At 39.5% G+C, this 27,479-nt stretch overlaps 1 long non-coding RNA gene across 2 annotated transcripts in view; it reads right to left on the bottom strand.

Moving 5' to 3' along the window:
• Window positions 1–373: 373 nt before the first annotated feature.
• The window catches only part of LOC124062572, a 40,701-nt gene continuing 13,595 nt past the window's right edge, over window positions 374–27,479 (bottom strand). The window contains exons 4-6 of one of the 2 annotated variants that reach the window (XR_006843945.1): window positions 17,404–17,490; window positions 4,359–4,610; window positions 374–429 (exon numbers count right to left, since the gene is read on the bottom strand). This is a non-coding gene — a long non-coding RNA (uncharacterized LOC124062572). The remainder of the gene's footprint in view (window positions 430–4,358; window positions 4,611–17,403; window positions 17,491–27,479) is intronic. The other variant, XR_006843946.1, reaches the window with a different exon arrangement.

The raw sequence follows: 27,479 nt of genomic DNA, 5'->3' as shown, positions 1-27,479 counted from the left end.
TATGTTCTCATTGCTGTAACTCTTCAAAGGCGACTGACAAAGATGACTGAGACATTACAACAAATATCAGAGGGCTAAGCTGACCGCTTTTCAGCAAAATGTAATAAATACAGAGATTAAAAAATTCAGCCCCTTTGTGCTAGAAGGTTGAGTTTTCCCTCAGTGGCAACTTTATAATACTTTCAGGGGGTCTCTGGCTTTAAAAACATGTTTTCTTATCAGCTGTGCTTTCTCATCAAATAAAACTTTGCAGCTTTTTTTTTGTAATCAGTCAGTGATTAAGTGTTAAAATACAGTCGTATAAGTAGGTGTGTGTGTGTGTGACACAGTGTGACACAGTGTAAGCTGTGATGTGTTTTTGTATGAGAGAACACACCTGTGTGTTCGGGTGTCCAGCTGCTGCCCCATCGGCCACTTTACCTGCTCATCCTGCAGGAAGACCAAGAAGACATGACAAACACTTTAAAGCACACGTGTGTCGCAGCCACACACACACACACACACACACACACACACACACACACTGACAAGGTGAAATGCCGTGCAAGAGAAACACACACTCTGCCTCGTCCTGCACACACACACACACACACACACAAACATACGCACAAGCATGCAAAAATGAAACAAAATGAAGCAAAACAAAACACCTCCACATTCAACATTTCTTTATTCTACAGTCTGATCAAAGTCTCCCCATCACAATAGAAAAGTTACAAGGAATCATGATGAGTGTTTACAGCCAACACACACACACACACACACACACACACACACACACACACACACACACACACACACACACACCTCTCAACTGTGCCCGCTTTTGTCAAAACAACGTGGAGACCCACAGATGTACATCCACTCAAAAGCTCTCTCTCTCTCTCTCTCTCTCTCTCACACACACACACACGCACACACACACACACACTGCGCCACACGTAACACTCGAGCTTCAGATTTTCTCTGCTGCCGGCCTTTAATATGAACAGCTTGAATTACAGACGTGTAAAGTGTAAATTCATCAAAAATCATCACAAATAATAAAAATTAATTCAAAAACTTATTTGTTAAATCCACATTGAAATCAACGCAGTAAATTTTGTGTCAGTGTGGGATTAATGAGCACGCAGGGAAAATGTTTCCATCGCGAACTCGCTTTCTGTCAGGCATCAGACGAGGCAAGAAAAGAGGAAGTCGAGCTTTGCATTTGGGCGTCACGTTTGTCTCACTTCTGTACGTCAGAATCAACACAAAACAACACGAAGCTGAAGCACAAACTGGATTCAGTCATTACATCCAGTAGATTCAAATTTAAAATCTCTGTGTGTTTGTTCTGAAATAAAGTCGCTGTACGTTCAAACAATTATCACTCAGTTTCATGTATTGAGGATGACACACACACACACACACGTTTCCTGCCCTTACAGGTGTGTGTGTGTGTGACTCTGTGTGTGTCACTTTGCTATAGTTTTACGAAACATTTTATGTGTGTGTGTGCGTGTCACACTCAGTCAGGGTGTCTTTAAATGAATCTACGTTCATATTATAGTGAAAAAATACGCACACACACACACACACAGACACACATTTCCTGCCCTTACAGGTGTGTGTGTGTGACTCTGTGTGTGTCACTTTGCTATAGTTTTACAAAACATTTTATGTGTGTGTGTGTGTCACACTCAGTCAGGGTGTCTTTAAATGAATGTACATTCATATTATAGTGAAAAAATAAAATCACACACACACACACACACACACACACACACACACTTACATTTCCTGCCCTTACAGGTGTGTGTGTCAGTTTGCTATAGTTTTACAAAACATTTTATGTGTGTAAAAAATAAAATGACACACACACACACACACACACACACACACACACACATTAATAAAGCTTTCAGAGAATTAAATAAGTTAAAGAAAAAAAGATAAAGCTAAAATAATGTCCTTCAAAGGTGTGTAATTGTGGTTTAACGTTTGTGTTGTTATTATGACGTTCAGCTCTTCGTGTGCAGTTTGGTGGTGTGTGTATGGGAGTGTTTCTAACATCACCAAGAGCTCGTAACTTCATCACCTCTCCTCACTGGAGTCACTGTGGAGAATTTTTACAACAATGACGCACATACGAGTGAGACACCTGCCGCGGTCGACACCACACCTCGACGTCAGCACGCACAGGCTCCTAACACACACACACACACACACACACACACACGTAACCATCATATCCAGACCAGCGCTTCACTCATGTTTCACCTGATATTTGCCTTTAAATGAAAAGTGAATTTGAGCATGTTGATGCCTTCTGTCTTAAAGTTTGCACTGAATGAGCTTTAACCTATAAAAGCTGCTATAAAAGCACACCTGAGTGAAGTCCAACTGCTGTGAATGACTGGACAAACACTGACGGGTGTGGCGGTGGGGGTGAATATTTGAATTTCTTTGCCATCAAAAATAACCACATTTAAAGGTATTGAACGTACACTCGGCTGTCAGTGTATGAGGCTGGGACTAATGCAGCCCAACACCACAGACGTGCACTAATTCCTCCCTTCATCAAGGCTACGATGTTCAGTTTTTGTTCAAACTCCTCCTGCCTACGGCGGGTCCCATCACCCGACTGACGCCGACCCCCAACGCCCGCCCCACACACACACCACATGTTATGTCAACGTAAGTCTCCACATCGGACTCACACACACACACACTTTATCAGTTTGTCAGTACTTCCCACCTTCCATCCTTTTTGCTTTAAACAACATACAGCTCTTTCCATTTTAAAAACAAATGTATTTTTTATCTACTGTTTTTATTTAGATTGCAAAATAACATTTATTTATGTTTCTATATTCTTTGTTTATTCCCCGTTTAATTTATTTCCTTTTCATTTTACTTTATTGCTATTGACCAACACGCCAAAGCAAATTCCTTGTATGTAAAATAATGACATGACAATAAATCAGCTCTGACTCTCGTTCTGGTTCTTGACTCAACTTCATGGTCATTTGGGACGATGCAGTTTGTGGTGCTGCTGAATTCTCTCGCAAACTGAGACGTGTTTCTCTCATTTTGTTCGTATCATGAAAATGTGTGTCACAGTACAACCGTCCAAAAACAATCGGAAAGCAGAATCAACAAAAACTGGACGTTATAACCTTCTTATGAAAGAACCGGTTTATTAGACTGCATTAGCTTTAGGTAGACTGGCAACTGAGTGTAAGCAAACAGTAGATTTAATCCAGAAATGTTAACACGGGGGCTGAGTTTTGTCAAGTCAATTTTAGGAGAAAATAATTAAACTGGAGGTTAGGGTTTAGTCCAGCTGATGTCTACATTACGTTAAAAAGGGCTGCAGAGTTGTCTTTCTGCTGAGGTTTAGGCTCTCTCATCTGCCTGAACAGACCCCTCCTGTTGGTTTTTATGTCTCACCCCCTTATTGATTGGTGTTAGTTATTGTTGAGGGGAAAACGATATGATTTACATTTCAGAAAGGACCTCCCATTAATGTCTACCGATGACTCCCGGCATCCTGTGGGAGACTGAGAGCTGCTGATCCCGTCTAGAATTGAAACAGTGCTACTGTGAATAACTGTTATATCAAAATCCGATCCAAGTCTGTGGATCCGAGCGATGTTTTGGTGTGAAACAAATTTAAACAGTGCTTCAGGACGTGCCAAAAAGGTCTCGTGGCGTCATATCGCTTGTGCTTTTTGCTACTATTCCAAAACACACACCTGAGCTGCAGGGTCTCGTTCCTGAGCCGTTTGTGGTTGTTGGGATTCATCAAAAATTCAGTCGTTCTGCTGCTTTTAAGTCACAGCTTAACGTTTGAAATGACAGGGTCTGGAAAGTGGTTCAAAACCAGTATGAGCTGGTGTGGTTTTAAGCTCAGCAGGAGGAAAAAGGACGCGAGCTGGTCGGTTGACTGCAGGTTTTGTACTTGTTTGAACTTGATCAGCCTTCCTCTCTCCTTGTCTCTCTCTTGCTCCACCTTTGTGCTTGTCCTTCCCATCTTTTTTTCCTTTTTCTTCACCTGCAGATGTAGACAAACTAAACAAGATCGGTGTAATACAAAGTAGCCCTTATTTAACGTTTTTGGACCGATTAAGTAACGTAAAGCCTTATTTTGGACATTGTTAAAGTCACTTTCACTTTACTTTTAGGAGCTTCTAGTTCTCACATAGAGTAAGTTCCAGCATTAAGAATTTTGTTCATTGGATTTTGGCAGTAAAAGAAGATTTTTTTTCTCTATGAATGTATGTATGTATGTCTACTTGTTTTCATCTGAAGTTTGTTTCCACAAGAAGCAGGATCCATTCACATTCAAGCAACCAACAGTCACACCCATTTACCTTCCCACACCGGGATTACCGGGCGTGTCCCACTCAAACCGGCTTGACTCTCAGGGTTTCGGGTCGTGCTACTGCAAAGAAAAAGGTGTCGGCTGATCCACACTCTTTCGTCTCTCAGTCTGCCCGCCCGTCCTGCTGCCTCCTCCCTCCCTGCCGGGGCCAACAGCCTTTTATTGTTCCTTTCTGCTTCATCAGCTGTGTGTCAGTTTCCATTTAAATTCCATCCTCTTTCTTGCAATCATCACTTGAATCCTGAAAATACAAACAAACAAAAAAACAAACAAAAAAAAAACAATTAGGAAAAACACGGGAGCGCACACACTTTTTAGAGGCACGATTGCACGCTCACATGTAGTGGATGCACACCAATGATCAGGCCAACCCTAAAGCAGAGACGGAACAAGTTTAATACTGTAAACCTGGCAAACAGTAAGCAATGTGTTTATTTATAAAGTGAAGCATGTGTTTAGCACATGCACGGAGTGTGTGTGACTGTGATTAAAAGAAAAACAGACTGTGTGAGTGCAGGGTGCAGGTGAGTAACACGGCTGTGACTCCTTCACGGACTGGGACTCAAACTGTGGGGGTCCAGCTTCTCTTCAACCCCGCCGGCCAGCAGGACAGGCTGCTCACAGTCTTATTCTTAATTTAGTTTGGCAAAACTGATTCTGCATCTGCTGTGACGTTACAGTGACACACACACACACGCTCACACGATTAGTGAGAATAAATAACAAGGAGACTATATGGCAAAAACACACACATGTTAACGTGAGACGTGAGAAGTGAGGTGATGTCACAGGAACACACACACACGCACACACACACCTGCCTGTCCTCTTTTTTAACGCTCTCAAAGACATAAAAAACATTACAAATACGCTCACACACAACAGGAGTGCAGTTCATTAATTGTACTCTAAATTGTACTAATTGTACTTATTTACTAGCAACAGTCAGTGAACAGCTGACACGAAGCACATCGTGAATATTTTAACATATTTTTATTTATCTGGACTTATCTGGTATTCTTACACACTGATCCTCACTCCCCCTGTAAACTTTGCAGCTTACTGTAAAATATATAGAAAAGTAATATACTGTGTAATTGTGTACTTAATCATGTAATTGTAGCCATTTAACCTGTCAGCTATCCAATCTCATGTCTCTACTTCAGCGCTGTTTTATTTCTTCATTTCTCTGTTCTGATCCCTTGTCACAGTCTGAACTTTAAATTTTAATTAATTTATTTTAAAATTTTCTTAGAAATAAACTTTTATTTATATGTATTTTTAATATATACGATATGTGTTCATAGACATTTGCATCAGCCCTAAAATAAGTTACTTTGTGAGTGTGTGTGTGTGTGTGTGTGTGGTGTCCGTCACCACAGACGTCAGGTTTGTTTTGTTGTTGATTTTTGGATAGTTTAGATGTTTTTCTTTATTTTTTCTTGTATTTTTCTTTTTTTTTGGTACATTTTTCCTTTATCACATATTCTTACTTTACCCTATGTTATTCTTTTTTTATGCATTTTAAAGTAAAACACACAGAGTTTATTAGTAATTAAATGTGTTGCACAAATAAAATTGAATTGCCTCAAACTAGAAACGACTACACAGATTAAATGTGACAAAGAGTAGGATAATCTGTGTTGATGATGATGATGATGATGATGAGGATGAGTTTTTCCTCAGCCCAGCATCTTTCACACAAAGAATTGCCTAAAATGCCGTGGCTTTTAAATTTCTGAGAGTCTGACAGCAAACCCCTTTAGCACAAGCTTTCAGAGCAAACAAGCTTGTGAGTTGCTGCTCTGCCTCTCTGGAGCTCAGTGCCTTCAGCTGTACAGTCAGCCATTTTCTGTTAGACATGAGGAGGCTTCACTGAGTCTGCACTGTGCATGAACGCAAGGCTTTTTGCCTGAGAAAACACCCCTATGAGCAGATACGGAGGAAAACACGTGTGGATGCGGTAACAAACAGCACTAATGACACCAAAGGAGGGTTTTGTCATTCGGTCATCCCTTGAATGCCTGACTGACAACCCAATGAGATCTCACAACAAAATGGCAGATCTGCATCTTCAAGGGTGATCACACATAAGCATCTGGGAGATTGTGAAGCACAACATTGTTGTTGGCGTTTCGAAAAAGATCGCAGATCAAACGAAGGGGGGTCACTGGTCAGTTAAATCTGCTTCTTATTTCACAACAACATTAAGTGTGAGACAAGAGGTTAAACATATTAGTGGAAGACTTTTCCTCTCTTTATTCTGATGTTTTCAAAATCATTTCACTTTTTGAAATTTAAAGTCATAACATTTGAGAAAATGAATAAATTTTTAACACTCTTAAATTTGTCAGAACCCTCACAGTCAGGCAGGCTTACGTCACATGAAGTGTAATGCTGAGGTTAAGCAGGCCAAAGTCTCTGATGTGGTGAAGGTTTGGATGCGATTTGGAGATGAAAAATGTCATCAGTGCATGTTTCAAATGAAGCTTTTGTGATGGTATAAACGCTGTTGTTGAATGACTGTGCAAACACTGAGGGGAGACAATCATATCCAATTTTTGATTTTTCAGAGCGATCATATTTAAAGGTATTGAATCTCAGCCATCAGCAGCATCAGTCCATAAATATTAACATTAAATACTGAAATTTAACAAAACTCCCATGAAATAGTTTTAAAAAGGTGGAGGAGTTTAACTTAATCTTGCTTTGTTAATCTTGCATCTATGGGCAAAAATGTGTCAAGACAACAAAGTTTTAGTTGAGGGATTAAACCTCGAGTTGTTTTAAAATCTGTCCTTTAAAGCACTCGAAACAACTGATAAGGTTGTGTTTGAGGCATTTAATGTGTGACAGACTCACTCTGAAAATGCGTCCAGTGAAATGAACCTCTTCTCCAAAACTGCAGAACTCATAACATCCGTAATGCATGAACATTAAATTCATCTGATTTAAAGGTGACACACTGAGAAAAGATCTCAGATTTCGTCTCTTCTCATCCAATTAAGAATCAAAGTGTTTTGCTGAAAATGTTTGAACTGCAAACTTTTGAGTTCCCACAACTTAAGAGTCCCAACAGAATGTGAAATGTGTCCAAAAATAACCTAAAAATAACAGACAAATGTTTCCAGGTAGACTGAATGTTTCCCCCCATGTAAAAGCCAGACAAACATCCGGCCACATCTGCACAGAACCACACACACACACATTCATAAAGTGTGTAAGTGCATAAGTGCTTGAACACACACACTGGTATCCTGGTTCTCTCTCTCCTCTTTTCTCTGTCATTCAAAGATGTGCACACACACAAACACACACACACAGAATAGTCCATTAAAGTTGTTTACCATACCAATGCAATTGTGGTTACTAAAAAACAGAATTGAAGAAGAAGACGGAAGAACGGTGAGGATAAGAGCTGCAGCTCAGGAAGTCATTTGTAACACAAAGTTCAGCAAAATGTTGAACTCACTTTTTGCTTTTTTCAGCTTGAGTCACTGACCATCGTCACAGTCATGCTGATCAGGACAAATACATTTGTGATTGTCACAAGCATCACTGCACCGACAGAACAACTGAGGGCTCCCACTCATATGCACACATGCCGATTTTAATGTTTGGACAGCTTATTGTACAGCATACATCTGACTTCTACTCCAATCAGCAAATTAAAGCAAATTGATTCTAAATTGTTGCTGTAACGTCACCAACATTGAAGCAGCTGTAAGTTTGGACTGTTGGAGTCATTTCAGCGCTGCTCTGCTCACGACTTTTTTAGTGTGGAAAGATCACAAAAGAGCAAATGTGCAGGAACAGGAAGTCATCTTGATATTTGTTTTATACACTTTAAGCTCAAGCAGTTACTGAATAGATTTGAAATTGATGTTGTGTTCTGTATAATCTGTAACAGCTTCCTCCGTCCTTCTTTTCTTTGACACGTCTCAGCTAAGAAGACAACATGACCTAAAGCACAAATCAAGACAGTAAAGGTTGAAACACCCTGATGAAAACATCTCAGCAAACTCAGATTTAACTGCTTCTCAAGTGAAAATGTAAAAGAATTTAGCCCTCAGTGCTCTTTGGTTAAGTCTGGTTGCACTTTAAGTTTTTCTCTTTGTGTGTGTCAGGATCCATCCGACTCGTATCCAAACTAAAGCAAAAATAATCTTAAATTTCTGCTGTACATTGTCGATATTCCATACGTTTGGAGTGTAAAAGTGGAAGCCAAGCTGACCCGATCTTTGTTGAGGGATAACAAAAGAGCCAACGTTCTGGGAAAAGAAAGAAGAGTCAACACACACATTTATTTTGTCACTCATTTCAATCAGTTCACATCAAGATAAAATTTAAATTCTAAATGAAATGAAGCATTTGTGAATTGTAATGTCTATAATTTGATTTTTCAGTGATCCTTACTCAATTTCAATTTACTCACACACACACACACACACTGAACTGTAACTGTCAGGAATCTAAAACTTTCAAACTTATCAAGCAAAAATGTATATTTATTTAAAGCTGAAATATATTGAAAAAGTAAAAATTCTGCAGACAGTATTATTTGTGCTTAATTGTAACAAACAAACTAAACTTTTCACCATTTCACTCCCTGACTCGCATTGTATTTGGGAATGTGGTTTAAGAAAACCAAATTACATTTGTTAAATTGGTTAAATTCATCTTTGCTCTCGTCATGCGAAGGCTCCCGTCCTCCAGCTGTTGTGATTTCAACATTTTAACCTCGGTTGCTGGTTTAGAAGCTCCTCTTTAGGAACCTTGCTGATCTGAACTGAGCCAGTGTAAACCCGGAGACCCCCCACTGTCAAGTCCTCTCTGAGTGATTCAGTATCTGCAGCCAGACAGCCGGGTGTTTAGCAGCGAAAATGTGAAAAGATGGAGAAAAAAGAGTGAGGAAAAGAAATCAGTTGGAAAATCAGTGTGTGTGTGTGTGTGTGTGTGTGTGTTTGGTCATGATACACACATCTTAATCCTAAAAAACAATTGTGCAACTGAATCTTGTGCTATTTTTACTGTGTCTTTATTTTTTCTAGTTTGTCTTTATTTGTTTAAAACGTCTCAACTCTTCCTTCCATGGGTCAGACAGAAAGATTTTGCTAAAATACAATAAAGATGCATGTAAGAATCGACCATCTATTAATGATTACATTTGAACTTTCCAGTAAAACATCAAATGTGTAACTGCGCCTCTCGTTGTTTTACTGAATATTAGACGACATCAACCTTGAGTTTCTCAGAAGGTCATTTCTTATGCAGGTTTGGCAAGAGACTGAAGGACATTTGTTTTTATTTTTAAGGCATTTTGAGCTAAAAATTGCTCTTGATTAGTTTTGAAATTGGTCATAATTTCTATAGAACTGATTTCAGATTCCTTCCTCCTAACACCTCTGTAACTGTTGGAGTACAGAGTAAAGTAAAAATGATCTGAAAACTGAGTTACGGGTGAGAATATTCAGCATTGTTGGTCATATAGGGTGTGGATATAAATGTATAGCATGTATATAAAAATGTAGGTACAAGTCACCTTCAAAATGTGTATTAAAAAGTAAAATATCTACAGAATTTTGTCTCCTCTGTTGTGTGTGTGAAGTCAAAGTCTTAACAATTTGCTCAGAAAACACGAACCACTCGGTTAAAATTCTAAATATTCAAAATGAATATCCGTTACGAATGACATTTTTTACATTACACTTACTGAACTGAGCTGTGTTTGAAGATACAGTGAAACATGTTGCAGTGTGTCAGCTGGCAGTGATATTCATTCTTGTTGCTGTGTGTTTGAATTTCGGCCGGTGAAACTTTTGTTTACATTTCCAAATAGTGCAGCTGAGGTCTCATTTATCCATTTGACTCTCACCCTCCTCCTCCTCCTCCTGATCTAACAACTCAGTGAGTGTGTGAAGGTGAATGGGCTCACAGGTCGAGTATCTCACATATTCCACAATACTGAGGCTCACAAAAAACAGGAAGTAGAACTTTTTTGTTAAACACACAGCAGGCCTGTGTAACAAACAAATCAACAAATGTGTATTGACGAGTAATTAAAACTATCAATTTGCAAACAAACTCGTAAGTCAAAATAACAAAATAACAAATACATTCAGCCTTTTAAAACCACGGCCAGGCCTGCACCAGGTAAGCTTACCTAATGGGCTCTTGTGGTCTGACTGGCTATGCAAGCTGCATCATCATCGTTACTGCCTGTTGACCATGACACGTGTTTCACTTTCAGTGACGCTCGCTTACGACGTTGAAACCGACGTGGCAATGGGAATGAAAAGGAAACGTCTTAAAACCCCACCTGGGCCACCTGAATTTAAGCTCTGTCCGTGCTGCACAAACAAGTCATCCCAGCTAACGTTAGCGCCGACGCCACAGTAGCAGCTCAACATTTGGCCCGAAGCCTCCACCTCAACTAAGCAATCCGTCCGGGGTATGTGAAAATCCAAATAGGGTGAAAAGGGAATGGGAAAAAACATCCATTTGTCAGTAACTGGTCATCACAGAATTTTAGGCCCATACCTAAGCTGCCATTTTAGGAGAAAAAAACTTTTTTTTTTTATAAATAACAATTAAATCTTTTAAAAAATGAGACTGCACTGGTCAAGGTGACGACTGATGTATGGCCCGCAGCTGATACTGGTTTGTATTAGTTTTAATTCTCCTTCACCTCATCTGCGTCCTCAGTACAGTGAACCACAGTGTTTTAACCAGCCATCAGAGAAGCCATGTTGGCATGCGTGATGTGGCACTGGCACCTCCTCTTGTGCTCCTTTACTTTGTGGGGTTCCCCAAGGATCTCTTTTGGGTCCTTTTTTGTTCTCTACTTACATGCTACCTCTGGGGCAAATCCTGTGCAGATGTGCCACTGATTTTGATCGCTACACTGATGACACCCAGTTGTATGTCCTGATAAAGTGTGGCACTGCGAAGACATCCTGTATTATGAGATTAAAACATTAACAAAAAAAACAAAAAAAAAAAACGACACCCAGAAATTTCCTGCAACTGAACGACTTCATATCACATGTACTTATAATTAACCCCTGTGGCTCGAGTGCTACTAGTCTGGTGTCTTATCTGATAATGTTTGATAAGAAGTCCACCACCTTGGTGTTATCAATGTTTTTATTTCATTTAAACTTAACAATCACAATGCACTTTATTCTTTAATTAGCAGACGTAACATCCATAGACTGCAGCTGATACAAAACGCTCCTGCCAGACTTGTAACACACACTAAGAGAAGTGACCATGTTACACCAATACTTGCTGCCCTTCACTTGTAACTTGTGAGTTTTAGAACAGATTATAGCATTTTAATGATTGTTTTAAAAAGTTTTGAATGGTCAGGCTCCTGCTAACCATGCTTATGATCCTCTGGCAGGGGCTGGTTCACAGTTATACTTTATAGATTTGTCTTCTTCTTCTTCTTCTCAGTTCTACACTGAATGTCTGATTACAATGTGAAAGGGAGTGTCCACTAGAACTAAAAGGAATGGGGGGCAATGGGGATATTTCTGTGGGTTTTAATACTGTTAAAAAGTTTTGGGATGATGTAAGCAGACAAGCAATATATATATAACAAAGGTCCACTTGTTTTAAGAGATTTTAATGCTGAAATGTTACATATTATGCTTTCAAATAGGCTGGCTGACAGTTTTCGGTGGTACATAAAAGCGATTGAGGTGACTAAAGTAGCACTCAAAATCACCTTTCTATCCCTGTAAAAAATAATTGTTGAAAATTGCGTAAGTTTGGCTTCCGTGGGAGTGGGTACACAATGAAGCACCAAAAAAACAACAGCTTACTTTTAGTTTCCTTTAAAAATATCTGATACTTTGCTAAATAATGTTATATTGATTTTTTTTTATGTTTTTATTTTTGTTTTAGCAAAAAGCACAGCATCCTGGAACTGATGTTCAATTCTAGTGTCCTTTCATGAGAATATCTGCTGTAAGTAAAAATACTGACAAAGTACGTACTGAGTAGTGTCTGCAGGTGTTAAAAAGCTGGGACATCTTCATGCCGTTTGACAGGCAACAAAAAGAAAAATCCGCTAACCTGAAGGCCACTCAGATGCGTGGATCAACATTTTTAGCTTCTCAAATCTTCTCTCATCTGGACGTTGATGGTTGGACAGTCTGAGCACAGTTAGAGAAACCAAGAAGACAGTCGGACTGAAACAATCAAACTAAAGGGAACGACAAACGAGACCTCAGTGGAAATGAAGCCTTCGGTTGGGGATGACTCTAAGGAGGGAAGAGAAACGTCCTCCTGTTTGACTTTAGCTGTTCAGTTTTCTGATGTGGAAATGATGAATATATCAGTGTAGTACACGTACGCATCTTACTGGCTTACTTCCCACTGTGAAGAGGTGTTTTATTTTATGCTTTTATATTTGTGTGTGTGTGTGTGTGTGTGAGTGAGTGAGTGTGTGAGAGAGATTTTAATTCTCTTTAAATAAAAAGTTAATAAAAATTTAAGTTAATAAAATAAGTACAACCTCCTTGTATTTACATCCACTTCATTTGGATTGAAATTATCGTGGAGGTAAACTGACTTTATTAAGTGACACACACACACACACCAACAGGTTTTTTGCAGTGTGATTACACATCTGCACTGTGTTGTAACTCCATTATTTGTCTTTGTCTTGTCGATAAAAACACACATGATGCTGCTGAAAACTTACATCAACTCTGAATTATTTCTTCTTGTGGATGATGGAACTGATGTTATTTTGTGCAGCACACAGCATTTTTAAAAGAGCTTCCCAACAATTTCTCAAAATGTTAAAGACTCAAAGAATCAAAGCTCTTTGAGGCAAATTCAAATATCCGTAAAAGGTAAAACGGTAAAAGGCTTATCCACATCCAGAGCTGCATTTTTATGAACTGGAGGAGGAAGTAGCTGAAATATTTTGGGAATAAAATGTTATGTTTTGGAGTTAATGATTCATAAAAAAGGGTAGTATGACTTCTGTTTGTTCATTTTAGTTGTGATGAACATTAAATGGTGACAATTTGTTTTTCCAGAAGATTATGACATTCAGAATGTTTTTTTTGTGTGTGTGTGTGTGTGTCTGCTTTCATGATGATAAACTTTATTTATTTGAAAACGTAACAAGAGTGAAGGACAGCAAATAAATCATGAAAACAAGTTTGGGAAAGTTTGAACAAGATTGTGTTTGAGCAGGTTTATTAACAACTGTGCAGTGCGCGTACGTGTTTGTATGCATGCGTGCGTGTGTGAGCGCACACGCATGTGTGTGTGTGTGTGACAGACAGTAAGAGGAGATCAAGGAAAAGTGTGAGAGTGAGTCAGTAAGTGTCAGCGAGAGTGCGTCAGCATACGAGTGAGAATTTACTTGTGAAACTGTGTATTCTTGACATATGCGTGCATGTTTGTCTTTGTGTGTGTGTGTGTGTGTGTGTGTGTGTGTGTGTACCAAACCGCATTACCTGTAAAGACAAAGTGAGGCGTTTGCTGACACTTTCACTGTGTTCACGAGAGGCTCTCATTGTTGAAAAAGAAAAATCTAAAATAAAAAGAGATTTAAATTCATTCATTCATTTTCTATACTGCTTACATTTAATACATTTAATTTAATTAATTTAAATCATTCACTTCATTGCTATGTTTTTAATTTAAAAACATATTATTTTAGTTGTACATTATAGTTTGATTTGACTAAATTAAAAGTCAAATAATAGGGTCTGATGGTCTGATTAGAGGTCGAGGAGTTCTTGAACTTGAGGCACCAGTCACAGACAGAGGAAACTATTATTAGTCCCACTCTGTGTGTGTGTTGATGTTTGGACCAACAGCGTCATTCAGATATCCCAGAAACACATTTAAAAATCTGACGTGTATGTGGTTACAGAGAGAGGATGTGAATTATTGTCTATTTATATTTGTGTGAGTGTGTGTCTGACTCTGTGGAAATTAAATGGACTGTATGCTGTGATGCTTTGTCCACTCGCATCTACGCAGCCACAGAGCCAGCTCTCACAGCCTGATGACGTCCGGACACGCGCTGCATGTGTGTGTTTTTTGTCTGCAAAAGTGTGTGCATGTTTATCTTTGCTCGTGTGTGTGTGTGTGTGTGTGTGTGTGTGTGTGTACATTTCCTCCATCAGGGCCCCCAGAGTTACCCCTCACCAAACCTTCACTCCCCTACTCTCCACTTTACTGAATCCTTTTCCTGCTTTCTTTTGACTCAAACACCACAAACTGTGTGTGTGTGTGTGTGTGTGTCTCAAAATCAAATGTACTGTACATCTGGGGTAAGAAGTATGAAGAGATGCTGCCACGACCAGCAGGATGGAGTCTGCTACAGGATATCTTGGCAGAGAACAAGAACCTCCAATCCAAACTGACACGCCATTTTGCCCTCCAGTAGCATGCAGACACACACACACACACACACACTTCCATCTGAAAATGTGTCAACAACACTAAAACATTCACTTCGGTCTGACAAAAAAACAACACAAAAAATAAGAGTCACCTCCGTTATCTAAATCAGTATTTAAAAACATTGCAACATTTAAATATTAGTTTATTCTCAGAGTTAAGTTTGCACAGATGTAGCAAATATTTAAGATTTTTGAGTTTGAAGTTTGAGTCGCCTTTTAAAATCTGTAGTTTTCAGCTTATGGTAACGCATTTTGCTTTTAACCCCAGAATCAATACCTCAGATTTGTCCCATAACTATAAAACTATGCACAACAATACTTCAAAATATAAATCTGCATGGTTTCCTGAAGAGTATTTACAGTAACTGGAAACTTGTTGGTAAAATTAAACGAAGCAAAATGGCTCTGCGAGGTGGACTCTCAGTAGACACAGACGATGTGCAAAATAAACTGACAAACAGCTTTTGATGCTGTTAAAATGTAATCTTCATTGTGAAGATAAATGATTAAAACTGACTGCCCAAAGCGGAAAAACATGTAAAACTGAACTTCCAACAGGCTCAATCATTTGAGGTGACAAGAAAGAGTCAACTCAAGCAGCTGCCTCGCATGCCAAACAAGAGAACATGTAAACCTGACGTTTGAGGACAAACAATCCATCCTGGGACACAGTCAAGCCCAAGCATTTGAGACATTTCTTGGGACCAGTGCTGTAGTCAACACCACCTAAACTGACAGAGTGTTCAGAGACCGACCCAAAACCAGGACAAGTCAAGAGGAGGACCAGACCAGTGCAAGTCCCACACTGCATGGCACACAATAAAATGGGGGACATGCAAACCACAGGAGCTTCCTAAATGGATCTGAAAGATCCACAGTCCCATAAAAACACCCAAGACTCTATTCACCTCTTTTGTGGCCATGTTGTACATGCAGACGTCTAAGTGTAGAAAGAAATGAAATGTCTCTATAAAATAATCCAAAGGCATTGCAGGGGTGAGTTTTGTGTGAGGGAACTGTCCTTAGTTTTATTTGAACAAGCAGATGCAAACCAGCGCTGAGAAACTGAAATCAACTTAACCATTTTTATTCAACGGTCCTTTTGCATGTTTTACCATCTACCTGACACAACAAAACACTTATTTATTTATGTATTTTTGTCCAAGCATCAGGACTCTTATCTTCCTCTTGAAAGCATCATTAAGTACAGAATGTGTCAATTGTTTATTCAGCACAGTGACATCCCCACAGCGGTGATCTTGACCAGGCTTGAAATGAAATCCTCTTTGTCTAAGAAAGAGACAGGACTAAGCAAAAACGTGGTCCAAGATGAGACCGTAGCAACAATGTTGTAAAGGTGATTCTGTCTGCTTTTTTTTTTTTTTTTTTTTGTAAATTCAGAAAATTACATCACTTTAATGTAATGCAAGCTTTGCTTAGAACAGAGACTGTTTCTTGTAATCAGGATATCCCACACAATGTAATGTAATTGAAGCTACAACCAGCAGCCATTTAACAGCTTGCCCGGTTCTCTCCAAAGCTAACCAAATCAGCCTACCAGCACCTCTAAATCCCGCTAATTAACATGTTATATCTCATTTGTTTTATTTAGATACAAAATATACAAAAGCCAAAGTGTAAAAATGTCAGTTTGTGATATTACATGTTGATTTTTGAGCTTTAAAGTGCTGGTAGGAAGATTTTGTTCCCAGGCTAACGGTTTCCCTCTCCTGCTAAGTGAGGCTAACTGGCTGTCAGCTGTAGGCTCATATTTTTCGGGCAGATGTGAGGGTGGTATCAATCATCTCGTGTTGCTTTCAGACAGAAAGCATAAAGGCAGATTTCCTAAAATGTCACACTACTTCTTTAGGGTATGTAGGTTTATGTACAAATGCTTGTGGACACTTGACTGTTTCTGACTATAACAATGAAACAACAATGAATCCGACAGACAGGAGTAATAACTCACAAGGCGAGAGGTGAGGGGTGTTTGTCAGCTAAACATCAACACAGTCCAACAAATGACTGATGCTGTCTTAAGTCTTTTTTATTTATCCTTTGTTGTGTTGAATATATATATTTAGATATATTCTGACTAATTTCGGCATTTGAGCTTTGAACGTGTGGTTGTGGCTAACCTGTTTAGAATATCTGATTAGCTGACAAAAACAAGAAACACTGAGTGAGATCTACTGTTGAGCACTGCAGTAAGGAAACAACTCCACTGGATGCTGAATTAAGAGCCTGAGCTGAGTACAAACTGTCCAGAGAAGTACGTTCTGAATAAGTTTATTCTCAAAGTCTTGATCAATTTTGGATCAATCCTGAAAGAAGCATTTTCAGTACGTTACAGCTCTCATTCACACCTTCTTATGAAATCGTCACAGCGAGTACTAATGGGACTCATGGGTACTTCAGGTTTAGAATAAGTAAAACTGAACTGTGTGTGATTTGTTTTTACAGATCTAATTTATTGTCTAACAAGGCACCCTATCATTTTGTTATCTAACATTGTGGTCATTCTTAAAAGTTAACTTCTACAGGAAAGTTTACAGCGGGAACATTTGCCCTCATCGTGTCGTGCTGCTGTCATACCTCCAGTCAGGGTGGGAACACACTCTGGTCCACAGACCACCAAGTGATGGCGTCATGTCAGTGCTGTGGGGTCACATACGCTGAGTCCTACACGTAAAAAAACATGAAAATGAAACGAAAATCTCAAAATCATTTTGCATGACGAACTGCTTTTATGAACCCTAACAGTAAAACAAATGCACTAAGCTCTGTCTAACACCAGGCTGGTTGATGCTTTTCTTTCTTTTAAAATTTTGCCTACAGAACTGGTCCACTGCCCCTGTAACAAATCAAAATCTGTAATCCATTCAAAGAACTAACACAACGTAGAATTCAGAATTCATCATGTTGTTGTTGTGGTGGCGGCGAAACATTTTACACATCTACTTATTTTCCCTCAGTGCAACAAGATGATTGAAGCTTAAGTCAGACGCAAAGTGCGCGTTGAACTCTGCTGGGTCTCTGTAGGCAGCATGCAGCATGTGCTGATCACCAAACCAAGACGTACTGAGCTCCCGCCGCTTCGGTGGCACAAAGAGGAGTTAAGTCACAAAATGTGATCCAGTAAAACATGCTGTTAATGTGTGCCGGCTGAATAAAACACACCGAAGAGGAGATGAACCACCTCACTAAAGTGAAAAAAATACAATTTTGTCTAAATTTGTGAAAATTGGTCCTAAGAGCAAAATAAGTAAATACATAAACAACTTTAAGCACAGTTCAGTCAGTGCTGTGAAATTATTCTGCTTCAGTAAGTGATGGTTTTACTTGTTTCAAGAAACATAGAACACAAAAGGGAAATCATGCTGCATATTTACTTGAAGACATTATGTTTCTGCCCTTTAAGAGGAAGCCCACAAATGCCTCTCAGACACAAGGAACCGCAGGCTGACTGGGTCTGCTCGACCCTGAACCCCAAACCAGCCAAGCGCTGGGTTTGTCTCAGCTGACCAATCAAAAGTGTTGCTCCAAGATGACACTTATACCACTGCAGTCGTCAGTTAAAGTCTCATTTTATTTCAGCTCATTTTAAAGCTTATTATACGTATCGTCAATTCAAATTTCTGTTGTAGGGGCTCAAGCTCATCGATAGCGACAACTCATGCGCCTCATGACGCCGTTGGTGCGCGTTCAGCCGTTTAAAACAATAGGTGTACTTCAAAATGCGCCTACTCAGTGTGTTTGGGGCTGTAATCTCTTTAATCTCTGCAAGGAAATAATAATAATAATAAAAGAACATATAAATGCTGCCTCTTTTTGCATGAAAACAAAAGGGACCAAACAGGAAACAACAACAACAAGCAGACAGACAAATAAAACACAAGTCATTTCCACCACATGAAAAACTGGGATTCGTGTTTTCACAACTACGGCTGAGTGAACAGAAGACTCCCCTGTTTGCCGGGAACACTGGAAATTTATCTGACAAGAAGCAAAGTAAAAATCACTTTGGGAAGGTCTTTACTGTGCGCCCATGAAGTCCAGAAAAGTTTTTACATTTGTTGTCTGATTTCAACATTGTGTTTGCTTTTGGGTATTTTGATGGCCACAAACTGACACATTTCAGGTCACATTGTACTGTGACACAAAACATATAAATAAAATGCAGAGGAAGTGTGGCTGTGCCTCGATCCTACAGCATGAAGGGGGGAGGAGAAGAAGAAGCTCAGGCTGGAGAGGATGAGGAGAAGGCGGTGAGGACAAAGAGGGAGAGAAAGGGAAGAGGGAGAGGGGGTGTTTGAGGCGGAGAGGAGAGAGAGGAGAAGGTAAAGGAGGAACGGGAAGAGGAAAGCACATCAGCCGGGGTTTCAGTCAGTCAGTCAGTCAGGATTTCCCTTCTGTCAATCCTCACCGCGGGCCCCTGAGAGAGACGGAGTGAACGAGGGAGGAGGATAAAGACAGAACGAGGGAGGAGGGGAGGGCATCACAAGTGAGACAAAAATCAGGGGACAGAGGCAAAAAGAGACGAGGGAGGAGAGTCAAGACATGAGGAGGGAAATGAGGTTGTGGGGGGGGGGCAAAAGGAAAGAATAAGCCGCAGATAAAGCAGGCGAAAGTCAAATGGATCAGGTGAGAGTTGCACTTAGTGTCAAACCAGCAGATGAGATGATGTCTCTTCCTCCAACTTTAAGGTAAAACACTGAAATCCCCATCGTTTAGGTTTTTTTCCATACAGAAGCCTTTTAGTGTGTTTACATTTTGTGAATACTTTTCCATAAAGCAGTTTTTCTTGGTAGCGGCGGAGTCTGCCATTCCCCCTCTGGATTCTGATTAACCAGCACACGAGGGACTGGCAGGAGGTGACGGATACCTGGAGTCAGGCTCACTTTACAGCACGTCACAGCTGTATTTAACTTGTTTTTTCATCTTTATTTATTCATTTGGATTATATTTATTTGACATTGCACTGTCACTGCTAATATTGCCTCTATTTCTACTGCTGCTACTGCTTCACATTTAAAGTCTTCAGCTGACAAAACGACATAAAGTCTGCTTTTTAACGTGAAGCACAGGAAACACAGTTTTAGCATCGACCGTGATCGTTCACTAATAATGTGTCCACAAACCAAGATCATTTTCTACAGTTTTTGTCGGTGGATCACTATAATTAATAGTTATAAATTAACAATGTTAGATGAAGAGCTGCACACCTGCAGCTCCTCACGACGTAACTTTACTGCGTCCTGCTGTTTGGAGCGTGAAATCATATCATTTTTGAATGGCGTCTCAGTGAGAACAACGTGAACTGGTTTGGCTGCTCTGTAAACTGATGCATGAGCTACACAGTAACTGCCTAAAGAAAGACGCAGGTATTGATCCAGCCTTGTTGTTGCTGAACCACAGGTGTCAGCAAATCAGTCGTGACTGAAATCTTATGGATTACCCAGTGACTTTAACCGGTTTCCTAATTATCAATGATTTGATCATTATAAATCTTTGATGATCTTTACAAAGTTTCTACAGGACTTAACTCCGTACATGTTGTCTCAGAAGTGAGATGTGTCCATTTTCCTGACCGCTTTTACATTTAATTAGGTTAACACTTAACACAGAAGCCCATTTGTTCAAAAAACTGGCTTATTTGAGTGACTTTTCAGATAAACTTGCAGGTCTGAGATCAGCTCTTTGCGGTGTGGCTCCAGCAGGAATTGTTGGGATTCATACATTTAAATTTTTTTTCTCTGGTAGTAAGTTGAGAAAGGTTGTTTTATTGGTTTAGCTTTTGAGATATGAGTGTTTTGCGACTTCTGCCTCCACGGACCCCAATCCAGTGGAGGTGAATGGAATTTTATTTGGTCACAACACTGAAAAAAAACAAACACTTTAAAAAATATCTGCAGAAAAGCTTCTTTCCAAAAACAGATGTTTTACTTATGTTGGGCTGTCCAAAGAGCTCACTGGAGACAGTTTGACGGTAATGTAGACACATCGATTCTCTAAGCAACACAAACAGTCCACCATTTACCTCCACTGAGTTAGGATGGAGGCAAACATCAAGAATACCTAAAAATCTGGACAAACAAAATCAAACCTCTCTGTGTGACTACATATCACTTGAGTGAGAGCATATTCTTTATTTTTTGTAATTTCAGTGAACCGACCCTTTAAACTGTAGATTTAAGGACCAAAGAAGGAGACAAAGGGCTTCTTATTTCAATGTGAAGCAGATGGAGTTAATGACACTACTTTTCAAACAAATTTAGCCTGCTTTAACCTAATGTCAACTTGTCTTTTTTTATGACTATAGTGTGAAAAAGTTTGTCCTTAAATTTAGTGTTGTCTCTTCAGTGTTCACTCCTTGCTTGAAGTCACGTATTAATTCATGTAAATTATTTTGAGTTTGTCTTTGCCAAACCGAGCGAAGCACTTTGTGTCTGAAGATACAACTCTGGCCACTTCAGCTGTTTGCACGCAGGGCGTAAACAACTTAATAAATCATTTTCAAGGAATAATGCAGAAATACAGTGTATTCCTCAGCAAATATTATCCAAAGTAATCAAACTCCAGTTTCAATCCACAGGCCTGAAATAAGAGTTTGAGTTTCGAGATCATCAGACTTACGTTACCCGCAGACAGCAATGAGATAATGTAAGGACACGAAGGTGTTTGGATGAATGTATGTTCAGCATCACACGCGTGCCTGTGTGTGTGTGTGTGTGTGTGTGATCTTGTGTGCAGGCCTACAGTTTGGGCATATAAAACGTTACTCAGCTAAAAATAAATAAAGGGCTCGGGAGAGGAGCGAAAAGCATTGTGTGCTGTGAGTCACGACCAGGAGTGGTGGTGACGATACAGCCCCCCCCCCCACCACCACCACCACCACCAGCACACACACACACACACAATCACACCCTCTCCTCCCCATTCAAATGCTGACAGGGAGAGGACTGGTTCTCCACACTGAGAGATCAAGACCTCCAGAAACTCCACAACACGTTCCTTAATACACACAGACAACACACACTGACACACATCACCTGACAAACACAACAGTTTGCCAAAATATAGAAAAAGTCTTCAGATTTTCAGAATGTGAATTCGCAGAAAAACATTCCTTGTTGTGTTTTTTTTCCAGAGAGGTCTTCACTGAAGTAAAACTCACAGCACGTTCAACCCACTTAACATGATTTATAACATAAACACTTTACATCTTACAGATACCTGCCAGCCAGAAGGGAGATAAACTGTAACAAAAAATGAATAAACAACTAAGTTTGGTGGCTGTCCACTGAAACAACATCACTGTGTATGTCCGTTTGTGGTCACAGACCTGATTCATACCCAAAACGGATAGAAAATACAAATTAAATTACTGCTACAAAGGATGAGTCATATTCAGTACATCTGTCGACTGCAAGACAACATACGACAACTCACTCAGTGTGTGTCATTACTGAGTTATATAGTGTTAAATTAAAGAGATGTTCCACAACATTTTTTAGATATTACTATATTGAACTTGTGTCTATTACCATTCATATAACACAGCGTTGATTGCTTTACATTAAGAGTCGTGAATCACCTGAGCACAGACGAGGGATTCTGCAGAACAGACCACATGTAAAAATGTATGAATTAAACAAACTACTTCTTCACTTGGTTGTCATGATCTTAGCTTTTTGGTTTAGGTCTCGACGAGTAAACCTGTTAAAGGTTTGGCAGATAAGCAAAAAAGAGCCGATGACAACAACGAGTTGGTCCTGACCGCACGAGCAAAACGCCGCCTAAAATGGAGTACTTAGAACAGGACAGTGACAGGTTTTGTAAGTACGAGACACTCTGATGTTTTAAATATTTTGGGGGGAAATGAGCAGATGGTTTTATTGCACTGCCAGGAGAAATTAAAAAAGAAAAAGAAAACTCTTCAGATACTAAAATGTCAGACACATGTGACTAAAACCCTCCACTCCAGAGGTTGTCCTGAACCACTTTTCAACGTGCTTGTTTTCTGATTTAATGGAGAAATACCACTCGTATGAAGAACTCATTTGTTACTTATTTGTTGTTGTTATTTGTGTGCTCTTGGATAGATGAATCTATACATATACAGCCAGCATGATGTTAGTTCAGTTAAAAAAATAAAATAAATCAATTTCCATCCTTTCAGTAGATTATGTCATTTTCATTTTTAACATTTTTATGTTCATTTAGCCAAACCGGTAACAGTTTCCATCTTCTCAAATTTCTGTGTTTTGTTTTTTTTTCCCCTCAGAATAAAACTTTAAACTTCAGCTGTCAATCTAAGAAACATGCCTCCACCAGCATCAGAAGTAAATAGAGAGGAATTCTTCATTTCACTCAATCACAGTTTAAGATTTCAACCAAAATCAGCCTCAAATTTCACTTTTCACTTTGTACACATCGAGATCTGTCAAATTCAACATAGCACTGGCTACACAGCAGATAAAGTTTTTTCCAGTTTTCACTTGATCATATGGTGATTTAGGATTAAAAAACAAATTATAATCCCTTTTCTTCTCCTTGTAAATAAATACTGTTTCATTACAAACTGACTTTAATCAGCTAAACTGAGTGAATTTCAACACAAAGTGCTGACCGGCCGACATCAGCGCCTCATCTAATTTAAAGGACATAAACCTGCCGAGTGGCAGATTTACACTTCGTGAGGGAACCGATCAGGAGCAAGTCCAGATGCAGAGCCGCCCTCAGAATCAGCAAGTCCCAGTCGAACACGTCAACTTTTACCTCGTGTGTTTTGTTCATCTTGAACTCACAGCAAAGACAACAACCAGATGACCAGCTGACCAGATGATCAGCGGCCTGCAGGTATGTTCTGCACCTGTGAGACCAAACCAATGGAGGAAAGACGAACTGAAGACTAACTAACCAAGTTTGCTGCAGGTTGTTTCAAACATTCTTGTATGCCTGAAATCCATACTGACAATATGTTTGAGAAAAAGCTGCCACTCTAACAGGGCCTCCGCAGGTTTTAACTACTTTAAAGTGTTATGAGTACAGTTTAATTTCACATTCATACATGGCAACAAAAAAAGACGTCCCAGAATTACTTTCAAAGTGAATGGATTTGTCCTTTAGTGATGCTACTGATGTAAATACAAATGCAACTTAAACAAAACTCACATCACAAAGTCACAAACCAATCAATTTTTAAGATGTCAGACATTTTGAGGCCTAAAATTCAGACTACTGGACTTGAGACTTTTTATACTTTCTAAAGGACCCGAGTCTAGGCTGATCCTGAGTCTAAAGTTTAGCTTTGCGTTGTGTCAGTCTTGGCACGCCATGGTCCTTCGCTTGTGTAAGATGAAGGCCCACGACAGGAAGAGGAAGGAGAAATCGCTCATTTCTCTCAGTTCTCTCTCGCCACCTCCAACGTCACCTGCTGGACTAAAGACCCTCCACAACAACCAGTGTGCTTATTAGACAGCACTGAAATTAAAGCTGACGTCCTACAATATGGACCCTGTGAGAGCTTAACGAGGAGGCTTTCGAGTAGTTTTGTCATCTGCGCCAATAGGCTGCGTGACATGATGCAATGCAGTACAACACAGCTGGTTAAAAATGACCCAAGAGTTGAATCAAGACGACATTCTGAGCTGCACAAACTTTATGTTTGTGTTAGAAGTCATCATATTGTACAGGACTGTTGTGTTCAAACCCTGCACGTTATAGTTACACAAGAAATATACGCATGAACACCATTTAGCAAGGATGATAATACAGATATGGTATAAATGCTTGATAAAATTTATAACCCTATCTCGTAGGAATAAAAAAAAGTTTCTACACAAAATTGTTTTCCTGATGACTTTGTCATAGTAAACATATTTGGTGTGCTGGGCTGGAGGAAGTTTTCAGATCCCTAAATTCAACAATACCAAAAAATGAAAATCTAAATATTAGCAGCGAACTGTAATCAAAGTATAAAAAGTAAAAGTACTCTTTCTGCAGGAAAGTGTTCAGTGAGTTTTCGGATTAATATCACTGCTGGATTTGTGTGCATGTTGCATTTTACTGCCGCTGATATGTCTCGTGATGGAGCTAATTTTAACTACTTCACACACTTTTGCTGCAGTTTCATCTACAGCCACGCATCATATTCTAGAAGATGGTCATATGATGTGAGTAGCATTTCTGTGCTCCGAGAAAACGCATCTATAAAAATTCAACTGTTCATGAGCTCTCACGAGAACAGCAGCCCTGTTTTCTGCTTTGTGACGATGCATTTTGCAGCTAATTCAAGAGAGGTTTTTCAAGAGATACAACAACATAGCATTAGTCGTGTTCTTATATTATCCCAAGTGCTTCCAACAGTGTTCAGACCCAGAGAAACCTCATCCAAGGTAACTGTGCCTGTCACTATAACTTCAGTCAGAGCATGGAAGGAAGTCAGCAAATGTAGCTAAAGATAAAATGAATAAAACTTTAAAAACATGACCTCGCCGGTGAACGAAGACAACAACTCCCATGATCCTTCACGACGTCATCAAACATTTTTTGTTTATATTGTTTTGATGGAGAGACCCCCTAAACTGCAGCAATTCCATACTGTGTGGTTCAGATTTGGTTATAGGATTAGTGCACATTTAAAGTCTAAATAAAATGCTTTTATTAGGTTAGGAAAACATCGTGGTGTGGGTTTAAATGACAACTTTGTGAACAACAGGAGACCTTTATCATCATAGTTGCAAAAATAAAAACATGATTTAGGTTAGGGAGTGACCTATCGTTCCGGGACCCTTGATGCTGTCATTCTTTGAAGGGGGACACTCTCGATACAGTTACTGGTCTTTTTAAACTGGAAACAGTGTGAAGACATGAAGATACAGCAGTTGCTCAGACTTTGTGGTTCATTCACAGCCAGCTGAAATTGTTCTAATCTGCTGATAACACAAGAACTCGAGCTTTTGAGCGGCGCATAACAAGTCACACCATCGCCCAAACACAACATCGTATGGGGTCAGCCTCCATGCAATCTCAGTGGATGTTTTCGCCACTAAAGCACGAAAGCAGTTCAGTTTACATGAAAAAGACAGACTTCTGCAGGAGCTGCCTCTGTAAGAACAGACACATCTCATGGGAAATTCATACTTATTTGTACAAAAAATAAATGCTGGATTTTCTGCCACTAAATGTCTAAAACATTGCAGGCTAAGTGACTCAGAAATATAAGTAAAACCACAACCGCAACGTTCACCCATTTGTAGCCAAAACCATTTAACTGAACCTTTACACCAAGCACTAACCGAGGATTAAATTGTATGAATGATCAAAGCAGCAATTTGGCAAGATTGACACAAAACGTGTGGGGGTCACTTTCTGTGGGATGTGACGCAAAGATTTGGAGCTTTAGTAGATTATGTACAGGCCAGATTTAATCGCAATTTAAAAAGAGCATTGGAGTCTACAGCATGTGTGTCAGGAAAAATGATTTAGATGATATTAAACTGGAGTGTTTGCGAGAACTACGAATGGCAAAAGGCACAGATTATTTATATTGTGATAAATGTCTCGCTTCATGGTAGTTTTAAGATTCTTAAAGAACACATATTTGCATTTTTCTTTTTTTGTTGTGGCTAACAGACCACAAAAGACAAAATCCAACAGTGAGTTAGTCAGTCTCTTAAATGCCTTTCCCATTTCTGACACTCGGTGTCCAGCTCCAACTGAGGATGTAAAACTTCAGATCGTCAAATAAATATATAGTTTACTTTTTTTAAAAAAAGGATCAGTAGTTAACTCAAACAGCTGGGCTTTGTAGTTAATGAAATGTTACTCGAACAGAGGTAAATATTGTATCACTTGGGGACTATTTTCTGTTGCGGATTGATACCCATCTGGCTCAGGGCAGCAGGATGGTGCAACACAGGGTGAACTTAAACTAAACTACAGCAACCATTTTGTTTGAACTGTTTTTGGACAGTAATGGAGCTTTACAGCATGGAAGCAAGGGCGAAACTTGTTGCTGGGATCAAATCATTGATGGTTTTGGTCATTTGATTGTTTATGTTAACAGCAAGAAAAACGTGGCAATGACATAGCACGAGCCTTATCCTTTAAAATCACATTTTGCATGTTTACTCTTTCCTGGTGTAGCAGTCAGTTCACTATCTTACACACTGAAATCCAAAAGGGAGGTGGTATGTGATGGAGGGCGTCATTATGGACCACACCTGCAATGCCATGAAGAAGAATCCATCCACTCACTGGTAAGCAAATAAATGAGGTAAAATGTCCCATGGTTATCATTTGTTTTTATATCTCAAATTGCCTGTTGATCACATTGGTCAGATTACCTGAAAAAATGTCATCTCTAATTGTAGGATAAAAGCAAATGCATCTAAGGAATAAGTCAACCGCATGAATGTTGGCTGCGTTAGCATGCTGCCTTCAAGAGGATGCACGTGTGAACATCGCCGTGAAGCCACACTATGACGTTATCTGAAAGCAAATGGGTGCTGCTCCCCATGGGATCATTTCCACAAAGATAAATGCATGAATAAATATTGTCCTTTTGTGACAACAAGTTACACAGCAGCACATACTCTGCGTTGGGTTGTCAGCACCCAGATCTGATGCTAACCCCTGCCATTTTGTACAACTGCATCTTGAAA

This window comes from Scatophagus argus, chromosome 7 (assembly GCF_020382885.2).
Source record: "Scatophagus argus isolate fScaArg1 chromosome 7, fScaArg1.pri, whole genome shotgun sequence".
Taxonomy (NCBI): domain Eukaryota; kingdom Metazoa; phylum Chordata; class Actinopteri; family Scatophagidae; genus Scatophagus; species Scatophagus argus.
The sequence above is the reverse complement of the archived record's forward strand: the minus strand, read 5'-3'. Positions and strand labels throughout refer to the sequence as shown.